Consider the following 21,665-nt stretch of genomic DNA (forward strand, 5'->3'; position numbering starts at 1 on the left):
CTGGTCTTACACCGGTCTGTGGTGAATGTCATCATTTCTCCTTCCACAGTTTCAGCCTTTTGTACATCTTTACATGCAGTTGGAAGAAATGGTGAATGTTGGGCTTCAGCTCATTTACTGTTAATGGGAGGAGGTAAGAGCTTGGCTCAAAGGTCAATCAATTTCCAATATTGCTGTAATGTGTGTATAATAACAACCTAATTTCTTCGTTGGAAGTGAAATTAGTGGCTGCATAAAATACACAAATTAGATTGTGTAGTTAAAACCGGACCAATCATTCTTCTTTACATGTAACAGTAATGATGATTAAATGTTCTACGTCTCTACGTCTGAGCTGAGCTGCTACACGAAACCACTCACATCCATAGGGATTAGGGTTTTATCAATACTAATATCAATACAAATACTAGAATACTATACTATAAAGGTAATATTTTTTAGACTTCAGTGTGTCTCTATTGATTTTTTTCTACTTGATTATGGCATATTAGTTGTTGTTCACCAGAAGGCTGAGAGAATCAGAGTGACACAGACCTGTGACCAGCTGTCTAACTTGTGGTAAGAAACTACAAGCCTTATCTTCCAAAGGCAGGCTCATATGTTGAGAGCAGTGTGTCACTTGGAAGTTCACAGAATATAAACACACCCACAATGTGGATGTTTGAACTAGGCATCACCATGAGGGCATGGCAACATGTTGGGAAAAGGTTCAAAGTGCACAAAGCCTTGAAAAAAAAGCACCCTGTGTTTGTCAGAATCAGGTTAAGCTGTAAAAGTAACTTCTTGTTTAAAATTGTTCTATATTTTCAAGTTTAAACATGTTCTCTGCCAGAACACACGTTAAAATATTCAGAATTGTTAACACAGTTGAATAAAAAGCACAGTGTGTGTGTGTCAAGTCTGTGCTGCTGGCAGTGCTGTTTGCTGAATGTTCAATAAATCCATTGGTTTGTATTCCCAGCTGGTCTGGCGGCTCCATTAGCCATTTAAGAGCTTGTGCGGTGTTGGCTGATGGCTGATTCAGTCAATGCTGCTTTAGATAGCTCTGTCAGTATGGCAAGGTGACTGTGGCTGAAAGCAGAATGGGATTGACCTTTGAACCTCCAGTTACTCAGCTGTGATAAAATGCTGACACAATGGACTTCCACACCCCTTGAGTATCTCTCTGTGTTTTTCTCTCTGCCTTCTTTTCTCTCTCTCTCTCTCTCACTGTCAGCCCTGTGTATTATCAACGTGCGTTAAAAGCCAGCTAATTAAATCACACATCATAAATACACCACTCCTGACTTCTGTGCTCTGTGTTTGTATGTATATCTTTAAAACAAACCCCACAGAGTTGGAGAGATGCCTACTGTTGGCTGCCAAAGACATTAAGCAGTGAATCTAAACTTTGTGTGTGTGTGTGTGTGTCCATATGCTCTTGCAATCCATGAATATTTGTGGCTTGTGCGCTGCAAAGGCAAGTGGAGATTCTTCATAGGGTGCATTCTCTGTGATTAACAGTGGTGCCGATGGTTTACAGCTGCCTTTTACTGAGGGAATTAACTCTTAATATTTACAGTGAGGCCAACGCAGAGCACTTGGCAGCAGCTCTGTGGTCCCCAGTACCAGAAACAAGCATGAAACCCACTCTCTGGCCTGCTGTCCATCATTTCAAACCAGTGCTGCACTGGGTGACTTTGGAGGATATCTATTATCAGATGCTTTGTTTTTGGTTTTTTGGATACCAAGCTTATCTGTGAGCAACAATAGGAGGAAAGCAGGATATAGCAGGTGCTGTTGCTGTATATCTACCTTATTAAAATTAAATCTATCATAACACAATGAAAAGGGTAAACATACATGTCAGGGCAAAGTAAGAAATTGTGTATTTTTCTCCTAAAAAAGAAGCTGGGGAGATGTAGGTAAAATAAACGTTGCTTCCCTCTGCTCATCATTAATTTCTAACACCATTCTCTCTCTTAATGTGCAGCCTAATGGTAAGATATGCTCAGTGTAGAGACATCTGGGCAGATATGTGAGGTGGACATCTGCAGAGACTTGTCAGTTAATGCCATCGGGATTAACACACTGACAACACATCAGTGTCAGATGTGTAAGGTCATTAAATCAAGAACTAAACTGCATTCAAAAGGCAGTCCTGCCTTATGCTGAGTTCACAGTGTGGAGCTTTGTTTTTAGTGGCAGAACAAATTCAGCCACGTTAAGACAAAAAAAGATCATCTCAATTTCACTGTTCAGTGTTCTCCTCTGCAGCTTTATCCTGGTGCAGAGTGGAGTTTAGACATTCACAAGACTGTGACATGCTGTACTTAGGCCCAGCAGTGCTTTGAGCTAAATGCCAACATCAGCATACTAACATGCTCATAGTGACAGTGCTAACATGCTGATGTTTAGCAGGTATAATTAGTTCAGTGTGTCAGTCAGCATGCTAACATTTGCTGATGAGCGGTAAACACAAAGTGCAGCTGAGGCTGATGGGAGTTTTCATTAGTTTTCAGGTTTTTATCATAAAACAAATTATTGAGCAAATAACGGTGCTCGAGAAAGTGATAACAATTCAACTACGCCCACAAACTGTTTCATGGCAATCCATTGCGTGGCTGTTGAGATGTTTCAGTCTGCATCAAAGTGCTGGACTGACCAAGAGACTGACGCTGCCATCACCACAGCCAAACTGTGGCTTTCTCTGATCCCTCCTAATGTTCCCTCTCTTAATGAGCAAAGTAATGAATAAGCCAAAGCTCAAATTCTCCAGGGACACAGCTGCACCTGTAATAATCTTCTCCCATCTGACTTCAATTCATTCCAGTGTGGCATACATTTAACAGTGACTCCCCCATCTAAAACATTTGAACATGAAATAAAATCCTCAGTGAAATGATCCTGGAGGAGTTTTTATTGTACATAGTCCAACTACTTCACATCGTGCAGTTTGCTGCTGTGGTTGGGGAACATCCCAGTGTGGGTTTCTTATGCCGCAATGGGAACACAGCATAATATATACAAATGCAGCAGGAATGGCCGCAGACCAAAATACCCTTATTTTCGTCTTGTAATACAGTGTCCCAATGTAAGCAGTTCTGAGCGCCACTGAGGCTGAAAAATAGCACCCGGTGGGCGTATTACAGCCACACTGGGCCCATTGTGTGTGAGCTGTATAAAACGTCAGCTCGAGATCCATTAAAATGCAGCCCGTCCGGCTGCTCTTAATTCACAGCGAAAAGGGAACATGTGCTTAAACGTGCAGCGCTAAGGTATGTGTCTCTTATGCTTTCTCACTCTCAATCAATAGAATATCAGTCAGGAAAATACTGGGGAAGGGTCCCTGATGACTCCCCAGCACTTCATCTCTCATACCTCTGGACGGTAAAACTGCTGTTATGACAAGTGTGGATATGTGATCTCCTATGACACCCGGCCCTGTGAGCCGTGCTCTCAGAACATGTAACTGCTGAAACCAGAAGAAATTATTAACAAGAGGAATTAATAAGTGCAAATCACGGCGAGGTCATCCCGCTGGGAGCTGTGTTAATCAGAGTAAACGATGACTTTAGAAAAACACACAGCGCCTGTTGGGGTGGAGAGGGTTGGAGGGGGGGAGAGGAGGGTGGAGGTGGGAGGTTGCAGTATATCTGCTTAATATCGTCAATGAATTACTACTCAGTAGGTTGCAAATTTAATGCATCTCCATTGCAATCAAATGGCTTCACCTCAGAAGGCTGAGTGTGCAGGGGGTGTGTGATACATTGTGTGTGTTTTCTATGAGATGGGGAGGAACATGGACCATAAAATCAGCTTGTCAGGCTTTTTTATTTGCATCAAGCGTTTGACAAGCATCATAAAGGAATATGTATTTGTCTGTGTTTTTGTTCTGTTGGTGTGTCACTGTATATGCATTTTGCTCATTTCCAGTAAATAGTAAATGTATGTGTGTAAAAAATGCATGACTGCATTTCTCTTTCTGTGTGTGTGTGTGTGTGTGTGTGTGTGTGTGTGTGTGTGTAGTGGGAATGTGTATTCTCTGTGAAAGAGAAACAGAGTTCAGCAAAAAACATGACATGGGTACTCAGGACTACGGAGATGTTTTATCTATTATATTCCAATTATACAAGTAAGCACCCCCCCACCCCCCCCACCCCCCATCCCCACACACACACACACTCAGATTATTTGTCTGTCATGTGACTTATCCTCACCTAACCTGCATGTTCAAATTACAACAAACACATTTAAATGTGACAAAGCTCTTCCAAGGAGAGAGCTGATAAAAAGTTTCACATTAAACCATGATATGTAAATCATTCCTGAATACTGCACTAGGCTTTATGGACAATAAAGCCATCATTCCAGCCCCAAATTTATGAACTGTCAAAGAATATTAGCCTGAAAGCGAATGAAGTGTTTTAATGGCAGCCAGAGAAACTGAGTGAAAAGAGGGCCAGAGTTTTGTAGTTTCAAGATAAGCCCTCAGAGTGTCTGAGAAAGACCTCTTCCTTATCTTCCACTCTTTTATTCATACACTGCTGTATATTCACTGCTCTTCACAAGAGACAGGCTGAGACTGCAGAGAGAAATGGGTCACTTTGAGACGCCACTTGTGAGACAGAGAGGAGGAACTGAGGAGGTCAGGACTTCTTTGTTCTCCGCCAGTTTTCTGTTGAATATTTTCCCTCCTATTTTTTATCACACCAATGACTCAACAACATGACTACTAATCAGAGCTGTGTGGAAAAGTTATGAGAGCAATCACACAAGAGTTAAACACACACAGACCACACTGATATGATGAAATGTTCATGTTAAATTGTGCACTTTCCAATAAAAACGTGCATCTTTCCCTGAGGGTGAACTTGCTTTATAGCACAAAGAGAGATCTGCAGCCTCTGTCGATGAGTTCCTGTCAGTGGTGCATATTGGAAGGAGTGAAAGCCTCTAATTCAGCATACCGCTGGAGATAGTTACAGAGTCTTCTGCCCAGTGATCAGCTGGAGAGCTTCAGGCTGCACAGTCCTGGCACTCTGCATCCACCAATGATAGAGAGAGAGCCACAAGAAATCTTCCTCAGCTCAGTGAGAGCGGAGATGGTGATGAAAGCAATAATGATAATGATTGAGATCATGAATCAGAGCGCTGCAAGAGCACGAGTGACAGTGAGGAGTTTAGCACATCTATTATTCCTGAGGATCAGACCCCCCGCTTGTCCTTCCCCCTCTCCCTCTGACACTGTGAGCTTCTCTGTCTCTCTGTCAGACCCTGTTCCCCTGTCTGCCCTATAAAAAGTGACAAACAAGCCTGCTGCAAGCAAGGTTTACCTGATTATGTTCCTACAGTTAACTTAGTTAGTTTATACATTTGTTGTTTATGCATATTAAAACTCCAGGAAGCTTGAAGCTGACAATATATTGCCTTTGAAATATAGCATTGATTAGAAACATGTGAGCGTGAACTTGAGTTTAAGGTGCAGTTGTCTAGGAACTGATCTGTTGAGATGACACAGGTGTAGCGTATGATAATAAAGCAAGCTGTTAGAGCTAAATGCTTTGTATTGATTCGGTTTCTCTGATACTGAGCTGAATATGAAGCGATATGAAGTGTGAGTGAGTCAGCAGTCAGGGCTAAAACCCAAACCCAACTGTATGAAGTGAAACCTTCTATGCTGCAAATCCAGCCTTATATCACTAATATAGAAATCAGATGCATGATGGCATCATAATGTATGTACCAAATATTAAACCAGTGAAATGAAATGACGTGAATTCATAATCAGTAATACAAAGGTTCAGTAGAAGGAAACCATGACAACCAGACAGGCAGATATGCAGTCATCATGAAATATTAAAAACATATAAAAGCGAGCTCCTGGTGTCTCAGTGACGACCACTGCTTCATGGACTTGTTGCGAGTGAGTCAGCAGCACGTCGACTTTCTCCAGGTGAGTCGATGGCTGAGAGACGAGATGATATCTGACATCTAATACATGAGCACTGAACAGTGCAGTGTCTCCCTAAAGTGGTGCGAGCCTTTCTTCTAAATGGAAGTATTGTTATAGTGTTTGTCGTCCCACCTTAGCTGAAGTTACCTTCAGCTACATGTTGTGCAACATGCGTCTGTGTGCGTAACTGGATCAATCAGATAAGAGAATATGAGACTGTCTCTTAAATGACATTACAGCTTCTTTTACAACTGTTTTTTTTTAAGCTTAACAAGGCCCTCCATGGTCTGACACACAGCTGCATAGCATTAGTTTTCATCACCTTAATGCACTGAGATACATCTCAACACCTTTTTTATACCGTTTTTCCTTTTTACTACATTTTTACAGTTGCCTCCAGTTATCTTCCTTTGTGTGCGCTCAGCGTTTTATTGTCTCTTGTGATGTTATTTGTAAAGTGCTTTATCATAAAGTGCTCTGACTGGGAGAAAAAATCTGGTATGAAAAAACGATTTAGAAGAAGTGATGTTAGAGCCAAAATATGTCTACCAATCAGAAAAGGTCACTGAGCAGCTTTATCAACGCAGAGGGAATATTAACTCAGTCTGTAGTTTTAATGAGAAACAGTAACAGCTTGACATTGAAGAACATCTCTGCAAAGACAAATTAATTTATTAATTCAATCAAATACAAAATGAACTGTTACAGACGCTTGTTTATCTCTTGCAATGTTCATATTGTGTTCATGATGTGAAGCTGTTACTGATTCAATGTTGAGTGGCTCTGGTGTAGTTGATAGTCTCTTGTGTCTGAATTAAAGGCTTAAGAATCACTTCAAATAAAGATCTAAACTCTGTTTCTAATATTCCCATCATCAAATTTCCAATTTCAAAGTTATTAAAAGTCCGGCTCCAAAGTATGAAATCAGATGAGTGGTCACTCTTTCCTCTGCCCTTGATCCAGACACACAAGCTGCCCCCACTCCAGACACATTTTTTCTCCAGTTTTGTGATCGAAATATTACTGATATCGCAATATGGCCAAGTGCAAACTCCATATCACAGGAGCTGCAATTTTTTTTTCAATCAAGGTAGAATGTGTCCCTTTGTACCATAAATTAAGTGTTGTGGTGCTCCAGAAATGCCCTGGCCTCCAAATCATATTCTCCACACCTAAGGGAACATGCTTGTTTGGTATAAGACCCAACAAAAATCACATCATCATCATTTTCTTTTTTTTTTCCCAGTGAAAGTGAAATGCAACAATGACCATTCCTACTGGACTTGTGGTAATACCTGCCAAAATGATCACAATATGATTTTTTTTTTTTTACTACTTTTTGGATATTTGAGTTGAGCACACCAATTCTTTTGTTCCTGACGCACAAGCCCCTCAGCATGATTGTATTGAAAGCTGGCAGGCAGCAGTGTGTATACAGATATCTGAGAATTTTTCTTTCAGACACAAACAGGTGGACCTGCCTCCTTGAAGTGCAGAGCAGAGAAAAGCAGAACACTAAACACAAAATATTCTGCCCCGACAACAAGCTACAGAAGAATACTTAAGCTGAGTGCTGTAGGCATTATTCACTGACACTCCTGCTGCGCTGTTTTGGCTTTTAAACAGCAATTTGCAAATTCTGAGTCGTATGAACAAACACCAACTCAACACATACATCATTCAAGTATATACAGAGTACGACTTGTTAAGGGTCAACTTTCTGTTTTAAACTTAAATATCTTTTATCAATTCATCTCTGATCCATTGTTCTCCTCTTTAATGAGCCACACAATTAACGAAAGCTCTCAAGACTGCAGAAGCCGAGAATTGTCACATTCGCACACAGTCTCTCAACCCTGTAATCTCACAATCACAACATAATTATCTTGTTATCTCTAGATAACAAGCTCTTTCCTTGTCAACACATCATAATTATCTTGTCACCCTGAGATAACGAACTTTGTTTTCTTGAAAAAAAGGGGTATGGCTTCACAAAAACATGGACCCAAATTTGACTTCCAGGTTTTCAGCTCGAACTATCCTGGTTTGTCAGTCACTTAGGATGGTCAGATTCTGTGATAAACACATTTAAGTAGTGGCGGACAAATTTCTCAAAAACCATCAGTGTCAGTCAATTACTCATTATAATGACAAATAGCAAATAATTACATTACTCATTAGTAATTAGTCACATTACCTGTTACATTACAACCTCTGTTATAACTCCAAAGCCTCCGCACTCACACACCTCACATCTTTTGTATGTATAGAAATTAAGACATATTGTGTAATATGCATATCCAGTAACATGTAACTAAGTAATAAATTATTGTCAAAAATGAACAAAAACACTGGGAAACTATAGAAATAGCACTACATGACAAATCTACACTTAAAGAATTGTCACTAGCACTTATTGCTGCGCTAACGCTTCTTATTGCACTTAACCTTGATTGTTCCCCTTTCTGTAAGTCGCTTTGGATAAAAGCGTCTGCTAAATGACTAAATGTAAATGTAAATGTAAATGTAAGAAATCAGTAAAAATATCCAAACAAGAAATTAAACTAGAAATTGAAACCATACCATCGAGGGCTGGGCAATATAATAACAATGTCTACACTGTGAAAACTGAGTTATTACAACATGCACATAAAAGAAATTCTGTCAAAAGGTAACAGAGATGATAGATGGCTTCATTAGACTCCTTAAGTCATCACAGACCCTTAAACCACAATGACTGTACAGACTTCCTGTAGTTTACTGGAATTTACTGACTCCCGGTATCTGCATGGCTCTGGCTGTCTGTGTACTGAGCTGAATGTTTGCATCTATGACAAGAACACACTACAAAGACTGTGCACTTCTATGAGCTCTTGGTTTTAGGTTCTTCCTCTCTGCTTAAGAGGTGAAGCCATGGGAGTCAAACAAACAGTGAGCAGATTAGATTGAGTGTGCAGCTAATGTCAAGAATCACAAACAGCAGGATGTGTGTGGACTTTTGTGCTCTAACCACAACTGAACCTGATTATTAAAGTGAGTATCCAGCCTCTACTTAGATGAAGCATGAGGTATTCACAGGCCACAGCTGTATGGAAGAACCTGCACTTTTAAATGTGCATGATAATGACATGACAACCTTGCTAGTGGTGCAGACTTTTACTACATATGATGATATAACATTGTGCTTTGGTAGTTGCTGTATTTTGCAAGAAAAATATCAGTTGAAATTGTCAACCCCCCCCCCCCAAACTAAGAAAAATGTGTATTTTCATGAGATTTTATTTTCATGTATTTTTCAGTCTTGACAAGTTCACATATCTTTAAAGATGAATACTGGATCATGATGTCATCTTTTGCATATTTGATATTGCATCACCAACAAGTCAGCAGCTGGCACAGCCTTCAGCTCATGATTCTGTGTTTACACAACTGTTTGCATATTTGATTTATTGATCAACCAGTGGATACTTCATTAACATTCACCGCCAAGCATTGCTGTGTTTCAGTGACACAGTCAACTCTGTGAGGACACAGTTTGAGCAGGGACAGAACCTCTCCTTGTCTTCCTGCTATGCAAACAGCTCATTACAAATGACTCCTGTTTGAGCACAAAGTGGGGACATAGCTGCTCCGGCTGTGAGGGCGAGCGGCTCTCTGCCTGTCTGAAAGCTGTCCTGCCCTTCAGTAGGGCTGCTCCTCTGAGGGGGCCCCGTGCAGGAGCTGCTGAGGCTGCAACAATGAAGCAGCGGGCCCCAGACAGGAGCAGCCAGCAGCCATTACCTCAATGCATTGTGTGATCATGTCTGCGAAGACAGAATGTGTGTGTGTGTGTTTTGGTGTGCGTGTTTGCCTTAGTGAGTCTGTGTTCCTAAATGTGTGTATGTTTGTGAGTGTGTTCATGCAGCTGAGCGTCGTCTCTTTCTTAACAATAGACCACCTCCCAGCCCTTTTTGCCTCCTATAGAAAAGGCCTAAGTGATCACTTATAGCTGCCTTGCTATTGCACAGGAACTTGATTAATGGTGTTTAGATAGACTGCCTTGGTAAGTTCACTCCACTAAATCATAAGGCAGAGGAGGGTTTATTAAGGAAACTAGAGGAAAATACAAGTCTAATGGTCCCACTTGCAGGTTCATGAACACAACAACATGCCCTTTTGTGTTACTGCTTAAAGCTGCACCAGCTGATTTAATGTGTATTTCAGAATGCATGCTGATTTCAAGTTACCTCAAAGAAGGACATTCCCATTTTCAATTTTTGATTATGTACACTGATGTCTTCAGTAACCTTGGATGATTTCTCTGCAGAGAAGTCTTCCAAACAGTATTTGGTGTCTGGAGTCTCCGATGTAAAAAACTGCCTAGTGCAGCTATACAGCACTCCAGAAAGTGAGACAAAACGAAAACATAAGCTGTGGGCATTGGTTCCCCCATCGCTTTATGAGGTTACTCTAGGTGCATTGTGAGTTGTAAGCAATGTACTTTAAATTACAAGCCCCTGTTTCTCCTCGCACACTGAGAGATGTCATTATATTGCAGGTCTGAAGCTACAACTGTGGCCATTATTTTTGCAGCAGTAGTGTCCATTTTTGTCTTTCCCTTAATAACTTAGAATTGGCAGCAGCTTCACTGATAAGACACTTTGGGATGTGGTGTTCTTTCTCTCTGCTGAAAAAGCCCAGTTCACAGTGGAGTTCATAAGCAGACATATTTGTAGTGTTGTGCAGTGTGCTACCTTAAGTACTGTGTGGCACAGACACTGACTGAGTTCAGAGTTTATGTTTCTATGGGACATATTATCCTATCAGTAGGTCTCCCTAAAATTTTTGCACTGCTGTGTGTACATTTGCACTAGATCTGCCCCTAAAAATCAACCAAACATTAGTCAAGGAGAAGCATCTTAGTCATCTTAGACCTGGGGATTGTGGTGCACACTGCTGGCCCTGCAGCCATTAGATAGTTATGTAACCGAGCCTCTTGGGTTTGACTAACTGGACACATTCAATAATAAAATAATACACAGGACGTAGAGATGAAGTGCAATGAATAGCATCAACGACTTCTTTATTTTTCCTAACAAATGTGTCACAAGCAGGACTCCGACAATAACTCTTGCCTTACAGCAACTCTTAGGGGACCCCCTCCCTTAAAAATTGACACAACCTGTGAACACCGGACAGTCTGTTACAGTAATTACATACTGTATGTTGTGCAGCAAATCCAAAGTGAGGTCATTTGGAGAGGCTTAAGAACGACCCAGAGAAGGTGAGATGCAAACTCTGCAGGCAACCATTCATTCGTCAGCCTCAAACATGGCTATCATATGAAACGTGTAAGTATCCCAACATTAGACACTTAGCATGGCTGCTCACCCTTATGTTCTCCTTGCTGGTTATTCTGACACATTCAAAATCATTACTGTTCATTGGTAAAATTTAGATGTTAAAGGCTCATTATCACAGTTTTGTATTTCTATGTATTGTACCACAGTGTTAGCGATGTTACTTAAACATTCTTTCTCAGCCCTGGGCTCAAACTCAAAACATTTTCTGATGCCTCCCGAAAAATATATAGGAAAATCTCTGGTCGGGGCCCAGCCCTCATTTGCACACATAAAACATAAGGACTAATTAAGATGACATTGGTATGTGTTGCTGAATCCCAATCACCCATAAATGTAAAGTGCCTTTAATTGTCATTAGTATGATGTGCACCACATCAGGAATGCTATCAACTGCTGAACAAATGTGGAAACAGTGAGAAGACAAAAGATTATGGAGAGGAGATCACAGGGCAGGTGAACGCAGTTGCATCCTCAGAGAGCAGCTGGATCTACAACCTAAGGGACATGTAAACTGAAGAGAATATCTGTGGGGTCACTGGGAATGTGTTGGTTCATTGTTCCAGAAGCTCACAGAGAAACTTTGCACAGTGTCAAAGCTACTCACTGAGCTCAAGGAGCAGCACCTCGTCACACTGTGGGTTCACCAAAGCTCTGAGTCACTCGCTGAGTCAAGCCTGGATTATTCTTCTGATGCTTCTGAATCGAAGGCGTAGGTACAGCATAACCGCACACCGTATGCCATAGCTTGACATGTAACAACCTATTGTGCTTGGTACAAATTACATTAAGTGTGAGTGGTCCACTTGGTTGCATGTCTCATCCATTTCTCTCAGGGGCCAGACAAACACAGAAAACTCATCCTCCTTTTGACTAAATCAGTTCAATGGTCGTACACATCACCTCCCCGACGTCTTCTCTCTTTTCTGTGTTGCGGTAATTTCAGTAAAAGTTACTGTTGTTCAACATTCATTAGCTCGAACTCCCACTGGACCCGTTCAGTTTCACTTGCTGTTGTCTGAAGTATACACATACGGTGACATATGAAACTCACCACGGACTAACATTTTCATGGTGTGATTTCAGAGCGATGCAGACAAACTAGTGCACAATTTTACATTTTTGCTGATTATGTCACTTTAATTATTTCACATTTCTCTTTCTCTAGTCTTTTTCCTCCAAGGACTGTATTATTTTTCACATGCTATTCTTAGATTTGCATTTGACACCTGTTTCTAAGATGATGTTTTATGTTGACTGACACTGTTGAGTGCGTAGAGTAATTCGTAATTAGTACTGTTTTTTAGTATAATTAACATGTTTCTCTTTTTAAAATCTACTTTTGTTTGGCATTTCACACTGTTACTTAAATGTAGTGTATATACAGTAGTATTTATATTCTCATGTTCAGTTTCCTTGCACTGTATGTCAAGTCTGGTTCTCTCTCTAATATGATAATAAAGCTCTAGGTTTTGAATGTGTCACCAAGATAAATTCCTGGTTATCAGCTATAACTCAAAATTAAAAAGAAAGAAGATCTGCACTTTCTGATACTGTCTCTGACTTGTCAAGAATTTAGAAAATGTTCATTATTTCATCAACAACCACACACTCCCTTGAGCTGTGAAACATTTTTTTCAAAGGCAGATTCTTGGCTCTTGATACCTTTTCTACAAGAGGCGCACAATGCCAACAGTGACAAAGATGGAGATACAGTGTTATTCCAGGACACTGAGAATATGTAGACCTATTATTCTGTAGAGCAATAGGCTGACTGCTCCACTCATCTCCTCTCGCTTCCATTATTTTCCACTGATAAATGACTGTTGCAGCTGCCCCTGATAAGAGCCTTCCCTGCCTATTCATCAGCTCTCAATTCAAAGCTTTACACTTGCAGCTATAGAAAGGTCTACAGTTGCAGAGTTAGTGACTCATGGTTCACTATCAGGGAATGAGTTTCCCCCTGCAGCTGTACTGTTCTTTAACAGCTGCATGTAACCAGGTGCACGCACAGTCACACATGTACCTACACATTCATTCTTAGCTGTGTTGTTTTTGTGCCTCAGTTGAGAATATGTGATCACTTTATTTTTCTTTACAAATCTGATGTGTTAAAAAAATATGTACACTAGGTCCTCAACGTTCCTAGAATGGGCAACATGTAATGTTGCATGAACTGAATGTTAATTACAGGAAGATTTTTTTTTTTTTTTATCAGCAAAGCAGATGGCAATGCCAGTTGGTCTACCACCACTATCAAATGGGTTGCCATGACATTTTGCACAGACATTCATGGTCCCCAGAAGATGAATCTTTGTGGCTTTGGTCATCCTGTCAGCTTCCCTCTAGCACTACCAGCAGGCTGACATTGGTGGTTTAGGATTCATGGTCCCCAGGGGATGAAATGTACTCCTCCTTTGATGATCCTCTGACTTTTCATCTAGGGCCATCATGAGATGGTTTTTCTCTTTTGTGAGATAAAAATATCTAAACAATTACACCATATAATTTTCAACCGATATTCAAGGTCACTACGCGATGAATTCCAATGACTTTGATGATCCTCTGTCATTTCCCCTTGTTTTCACTCATTTCTGAAACAGTTTGACATCTACAAGATGGACTGGCACAAAGTTTTGTTCAGACATTCATGGTGACTGCAGCATGAATCCTAATGACATGGTGACCCCCGTCTTTTCCTCAGGTGTCACCATAATGTTGACATCTTTGGTTTTGAGTGAAATATCTAGTGGGTGTGTCAGTGTGGAAGTCTGTAGATGAATATTAATAACTACCTTGATCTAGTCCCACCATGAGGTCAATACTGAATGACAGGCATACACAGAGCTGGCTGACTGTGGAGGCCTTTGTTGCACCTGGATGGTGTATTGAATATCAATAGGTAATAGAAAACTAATCAACTTAATATTAGCTACTTGAATTCACCTTTCACTCACCTTTCTTTTTCTCTCATTAATCTTGTCTGGTGTTGCCACGTGCCTGCACTTTATCATTTCAAATTAAAAGTCCTCTGCAGGGTTGTGTAATTGCGACTTCCTGACACTGCAGCAGGCCAAAGCTACAAAATGTGTAGAACACCAAGTACAGTTGTTCTTAAAAAGTCTAGGATGCTAAAATAAACCCGGTGAACCTTCTAAACCATTGACACATTAGCATTCAAACTGAAAATGTCCTGGTTACACAGTGTGCACCGTAATCCACTCAGTCACTAGGCCATCTCTTCAACTTATATTCTCTCCAGAAGAAATAGGATTTTATATATCTCAGTAAAGGTCTTTTTAACCAAGCTGAATCCAAAAGGAAGGATACCACCCAGATCTTTAAGTAGCCGTGCTTCTCACTTTCACACATTCCAAATAACCCCAAAACTTTTTAATGTACAAAATGTTGAACGGAGAGGAGAAAGAAGCCTTCTCCAAGCCATGAGTCCCAGTGCAAATAAACATATAGTGAAGTGCGTTGTAGGGGTGGTGAGTGGGGGGTGGGGGTGGGGGGTGGGGGGGCTTGGCTTGCTTCCAGAGACGCAGCCAAGAAGCAAACCCCTCACAGCCTGACTCACTGGTAATCCAGGATGGAAGGCATGTCAGCGACAGTCTGTATCTGCTCTGTCACATCCCATCGCTCAGACAATGTATCACTCCATTCATAGCACAACCAGGCTTTGATGTGCCTGGATACACCCAGTAACACTGTCCTCTTTTAAGCCGGTAAGTGGGTGGATGTTGCTGACTCTTAATCTGTATATCTACATGGTTCCCTTCTCTGTGATCAAGCTTGCAAACTTCAAATATGAGCCGTGGGGCCCATGAGTGTGTTTGGCAAGGGAAAGGCATGGATTTATGAAGCATAATTACCGTTAATAACCTTAGGGCTTGCAAGGTTTCTTTTCAACACTGCTTATGTAAATATTATCTTAAGGCCCTCTGTAAATTAAACAGTTCCACTCGCTGGCATAGCCTCGTTCACATGTGTGAAGAGCCAGGAAGAAAAGCTTGGAGGAGCCAGATTACTGTACAACAGGAAGACTTTCCCACTGTGGACAGAATGAAAAGATAATCTATTGTTGTAGCTGGGTAAGACACTGCTAATGCCTTTACAGACTGGATGGCCTATATTTTAGGGCTACAAAAATAATGAAATTCAAGTAATGATTTTCTCCTAAAGCAAATATGTATCATTTTTAAAGCTAAGTCTTCCTCTGCAGTGTTAACAGAGAGAGGTATTTGTGCCTTCCTGGTTTGGCTCAGTGCTTGTGAAGTCATCTGCGTGCTATTTTGAGAGCCCAAACAAGATCTAAATTATGGCCTTTCTAAATTTCTAAACCCATTGTACGGTAATGTGAATGTTTATTTTCCCTTGTGTGATGCAAATCATTACAGAGCACATGGTGGTGTTTGTAGTCAGTATTTAGAGCCAACCAAGCCTGCACATAATAAACATGTATGTTACTGTTTAGATTGGACATTTAGAAAAAGTCAATATTGTGTTTTTTAAATACTGAAAATGCAGACTCGGTGTGCTGTCTGGTCTAATGCCAGACAAAGATCAATAACCTTGCTGTTCGTCTTATTCTCACTCAAGCATCTAGGATGTATTAAGATTGAATTAATGAGCACTACATGCAACACCCCCCACCCCGCTCACCATTGATTTGAGCTCATCAAAACCTCATTGTGAGAAAGTGTGGTTAGCCTCAAATGATCTCAACTGGCTTCAGTCAATTAGGCTGCGAATAAGCCTTCCTGTTGCTGACACTTCTTCTTGTTAAGATGACAGTGATGACAGGGGACATCAAATAGAGGATATTGATGAAAACTGTGTTGATTAATATGTTACCAGCAGGCTGGTAAATGATAAATGCCTCAGTGTTGCTGATGGTGCTGTGGACATTTGTCTATTATGTCTATTATAAGAAAATACACAGAATTTGATTCATATCAGCACAGCAGAGGCTTCTACACGTGTTAATAACCCAGATTTAATTATATAAAAAACTTGATTTTCCACCATCACAGCAGTCTCTTGATATAACCTTCTCCAGGCAGGATTACAATACCAAGATTACAACACCTCCAAATATCACATAACACAATTCAAAAACACCACAAACAAAAGACTCGAAATTGACCATAAAGTTATATAAACTCCCCTCAGCTTCAACAAAAACAGAACATTATAACCCTAATGAACTTGTTGTTTTATTGACTGTTGTATTGGGCAGCATCAGGTTTAGCTACAGATAACAGCAGTACAACATAGTAGAAGACACGTGAAGAAAAAGGAAACCTGAAACTGTACATCATTAACGTGTTATCTGCCTTGCTGAGTTGCAAAACTGACATATTATTTGAGCCTTATAGATGGCTCAATGAGAACTTTGCTTGTGTTTTAGGCTGTAACTTCCTGTCCACACAAATCATGGCAGGTATCATGGGTAGTATTCTTGATAACTGATGCTCAAATTAGAAGTTTATGCCTTTGAAATAAAGGGACACTCAAGACATACAATGCTTATTATGAGTCAGTGATGACATAATCATCACAGGTTATTTTCCCATCTTTGATAAACCTCCGGCAGATCACCCACGCAAGACATCAAGGGAGTTCTCCTTTAAGAACTGTAATAACTTGCGTGGACAAATTAAGACCTGCTTTTATGCAAAGTTTCAATTTGAGCATTACAGTGCTGAAAGTTCTAACTGCAATATCCAAATTTAGCTAAATGTTTTTATGCTTGGCTGAGGTAGAAAGGTTGGTGCATCAATAACAGTAGGAATCAGAGTGGACATGAGGCATGCTATTTAAATGTTCCCTGCAGGTTTGTGATGATTCAAAAAAGAGGAAACCATTGTGTCTGAATGGACCAATGAGAAGACTATAACCTTCCTCCAAATAATACATGAAACAACAAATATATTTTTATTGCGTTTTCTATATTGTTTTTTCACCATCTGAGAGTTGACTGGGGCTTTTTTATTTTGCCATCTCATTGCACCTTCTTCTTCTGTAGTGGTTTAATGGCACCCGACTGGAAAACTGGTGCAACAGCTGTTTATCTCAACAAACTAACTCCTAATATGCGCATAACAATTATGGACAGAAACACACATTCACTTTTCTTTTGCCTTTTCTTTTGTTTTAAATTTGTGCTACACTTGGATGTAACCCCCACTATTCTGTTTAATAGCTAAAATTACTTATGATTGGTTAAAGGTTATTTTCCACCTCCATATCAGCCCACAAAGCATTACAATTATATCCAGATTGTGTGTGTGGTCCAAATTGTACCTTTTTAAGCTCTGAGGCAGATCTGACGTCTGGTTTGTACCAAAGCAACATCAGCAATTAGAGATAGAGAAGTAAGCCGAACAAAGGAAAAATGTACATTAAAAAAACACAAAGCAATTCAGATAGAGCCCTGGGAAAGCACTCCCTCCCTCCTCCAGCAAGGATATAGCCACATTTGTCTCCAAACAAAACAATAAAACCAGCCAGCCAGTAGTTGTTAATTTCCTCTTTGCTTCAATTGACTCAATAAGCTTCTTTTTTTTTACCCTTGGAGACAGCAGCAGCTACTCTACAGGTGAAAGCAGCGAAAAATGAGAGGAGGAAATAGAGAGAGGAAGAAAAGAAAGAGATAGAGCGCCAGCGGCAGAAAAGCAATTGAGGACTTGACATCCACAAAACCCTGGAAGAAGTTAATCTAGACTGCTGTGGGAGTTTTTCATTAGCTTGGCAATCTGTTCCTGCGGTGAAGATGTAAGCAAAGATATTTTATAACTGTGAGCTCTGAGGACTCTGAGTCACAGGGAGAATAAATATGGGAACATTTCAATGGACCAGCAGCTCAGCTAAACCTTAGCATCCTGCTGATTTAAAGAAACATGCTGCAGGGAAAGGTTCTGCTGTATATACAGTATAACCTGTGTTTGTTGCCATTCATTTTGACCTGTATATGTACCATCTGTCCCACTGTTTTTCAAGCAAGTCTAACAAATGTAACCAAACATAAAGCCGGCCAGCAAAGACTTTGGCCCAGCAGTTTATCAGGCTGAGCACAACCTGAAACTTCATCTCTCCTTCTCTGTCATCCAGGACATGGCAGTCACCTTGGTTTAATACTCCTCCCTTTCAGTTGGCTTCAGCGTGATCCAGGAATTTATGCTAATTCTATCACCAGGCTCGTTGCAGCAGCAACAAGAGCATTTACTAAATGCCTCATGTAAATCACAAGCTTGTGTATTACTAAATGCCACATCCCCAGCATCCTGCCAAATGAGGTAATCACACATACGAGCTCCAAACTGGAAATCCTTCCTCGCCAGTGTTATTGGTCGAAACCTGCGCTACAGTGGCAATATGACCTGCTCCCATTTAATATCTTTTAAGCCTGACTCATAATACAAGCCTTGTTGTCTGTGAAGGGAAGTGTGAGCTCTCATGACAGCAGAGCCGGTGGAGGCCAAGTGCTGAATTATAATCAGCTCTTTCTAACAGAAAAGTCATCCGGCACCGTGGCATACTCCTGATCCTTGGCAACTTTTAATTAGTGTTTGTCCTTCAAGCCTGTGTTCCTCACAGCTATTAAGGCCCTTAAGCCCTTTGCAAATTAATTATAAAAGACTAGGCAATCATAGTAATTCAATTTGGCCCTGAGCATCAGGCCTGGTCTTTGACCTAACTCCAGTGTGCCTTTCTGTGGGGATAAAGGGTGTCGGGGGGTGAGCCAGGGCCTAACGTGTTTGAAAAGAAAAATCTGATGAATTACAGCTACTTTTACTCATACATTTAACTGCCATTTTAACCATATACCTTATGTACTTATTCATTCCTGTTATTGGTTGTATTTGATTTTGGATCTAACAGAAATGTAGTCTTGTCACATCTGACTGTCACATCCTTTTTACTCTTGAAGTACAAGGCTGGTGATTCTATATTTTTCTTATTGTCAACAAATCTCATAAAAAAGACTAATACCAACAATAAATTCAATCTCCAACAAACAGCCATATGCCTGCACTCTCTTACACGCTACCAATGTCTAGCCAGTCATATAAATGTCTATAAAGAGTCAAACACTCTGTCCCTATACCCTGTTAGCTTGTGGATATTCCTGAGTCCTGCTGCCTATGGACTTTGGAGAGACTCACTGCTGTAGTTGAGTCAAGTTAAACAACTTTTAGTGACTCTTAGTGTTAAAGAAATACACATGTAGCATCAACACAAGCTTTTCATGCAGAATGATACATTTTAACCACATTTTGATGATGATTCTCTTATTTCTAAGGGAAAAAAGTGTTTCACAGGCAGATGCTGGAGCTGCAGGATATTTTCAAGTTCTACTTCATGATTTAAGCAGCCAAGATTGACACATGATTAAAATACTAGAAGCACAAATCAAAGAGGACCAGACCAATTACTGCGATCGAGCTGATCTTGAGCAGCAGCTGGCAGCATGACAGACACACACACACCCACACACACAGAGTTACATTGCTCGTCGCCTCGGGGAAGCATCATCTTTTTCTGTCTCTCTCCTACAAGTTCATTCATAAATATAAAGTTCACTTCTTGTGAGCTTTTTGGTAGATGCAAAAACAAGCCACAGTAAAGGTAGAGTTGGTACAAAAAGCAGATAATTATTCCTGTGTACCCACTATATCATAGACAGTAGAGAGAAGCTGCTATAGGTAAAGAAGAAAGATTAAGCAGATTGTTTTGATGTGAAGTTATGTTTGGTCTAGAAGCCTCATATTGCACTCTACCATCATTGAGCAATGTCCCACTGGAGCTGTGCTGCACACACAGCAACACAGTGGCTACCACAGGAAGGTAAGTGTTAAAGTAGGCCAATTAGACTGTGGGGATTGGCTGGTCTGAGCTCGAGCCGTGGAAAGGAGGCCAGGACATGAGATGATGAGCAGCTATTCTCCTCCACTCTGCTGGCAGAGCCGGCCTGGCACATCTGTAACATCAGAACCACGGACCTGGAAGTTACACCACCCCGCAGAGTCCTGTTCTAGTTATGTCATTTAATAATGTGCCGTGCCTGAAAGGTCCCCTGTAGCAGAATGGTTGGTCTCCCCCTTTCTCTATGAAACAAACTGACTGTAAAATATCTGCAGAGGAAGAGGTGAGTATTGCTTTGTTGGCTTTCAGTTGAGTTTCAGCTCAATTTCAAAACCCTGCTCAGTGATGAGAGACAATGCATTAAGTGTAACATGCAGCTCTATACATTTCAGCAAGGGATGAAAAAAAGCCTTGTTCTTCAATGCAATTGATAAATTAATGTATCAGATTTTAGCCTTGTGATACCTGACAATTTCATTTCATGTTTCTATTAGACCTCTTCTCAAACTGCATATGGCTTACTGCTTCAAAAATGTGACCTTTTTGTTTTGCATCAAGTGCAAACCATTATTTATAAAACATTTAACTTTCAGTATGTTTCAGCCTGGCTCTTGGGTCATAATTGTGGGCGTTCTTACTATGGGTCATTACAACTTTGCACTTGCAATTTCCGTTGCAGAGATTCAGGAAATGCAACTCTGGCAAAACAAGCCTCCTAAGGTCTGATCATAGATTAGCAACTGTGACAGGCACAGGGAGCCTGTCAAGCTATTGAAACATATAGAGAAAAACAAACCTGGAACTTGCCAAAACCAAAATAGCAAGAGAAAAAGTATAAAGAATTCATTAAACTGTTTATTTGCTCTAATGCAAACTGCAGTCTCTAGCATGTCCAGCAAACTAGCTCTAGTAGTAAATGAATACACTTTATTTTATTAACTAATTTGTTTGTGGGGTTACAGGTCACATCACAAAAACCTTTTTTTATGACTAGCATGAAACGGTCTATGAAGCCAGCCAGGGATGCTATCAGAGTTTAGGCTAATGTTAGCAGCTCATTCCTGCTCTCTATTGATTTGGGTAAGTTTACACTCCAGGAAATATTAGCCAATAGTGTTACACATACTAAACACATCTGTTAGCCCTCATCCTAGGAGACTTTCCATTCTATTTAAAATAACTATGTAAGATAAGCCAATCTGGGAAATAACAATCTGTAGCTTTTTACTTGCCTGGATAGCTCTACACTACAATACAAGAACAATGCAGTCTATTTTTTCCCATGTCTTTTCATGTGATGATGCTGGAGTTTACCTGCCGTCTTAGTGGTCTTTGGACCCCACTGTATGCAGCCAAGTGCAAATTCAAGACCTCTTTTACAAGAGTGTCATTTTAAAAGAGTCAGCTGGAAATATTAAAAAGAGTCAGCCAGAGACAACCAACTCTTGGCACTAATATTAGCTTGATTAGCCCTGCTGAACATGTCTGCCAGAGAGACATGCCATTTCAGATGGTAAAAT

This window comes from Trachinotus anak, unplaced genomic scaffold (assembly GCF_046630095.1).
Source record: "Trachinotus anak isolate AG129_WGS33_773 ecotype Australia unplaced genomic scaffold, CSIRO_AGI_Tana_v1 ptg000008l, whole genome shotgun sequence".
Classification (NCBI taxonomy): Eukaryota; Metazoa; Chordata; class Actinopteri; order Carangiformes; family Carangidae; genus Trachinotus; species Trachinotus anak.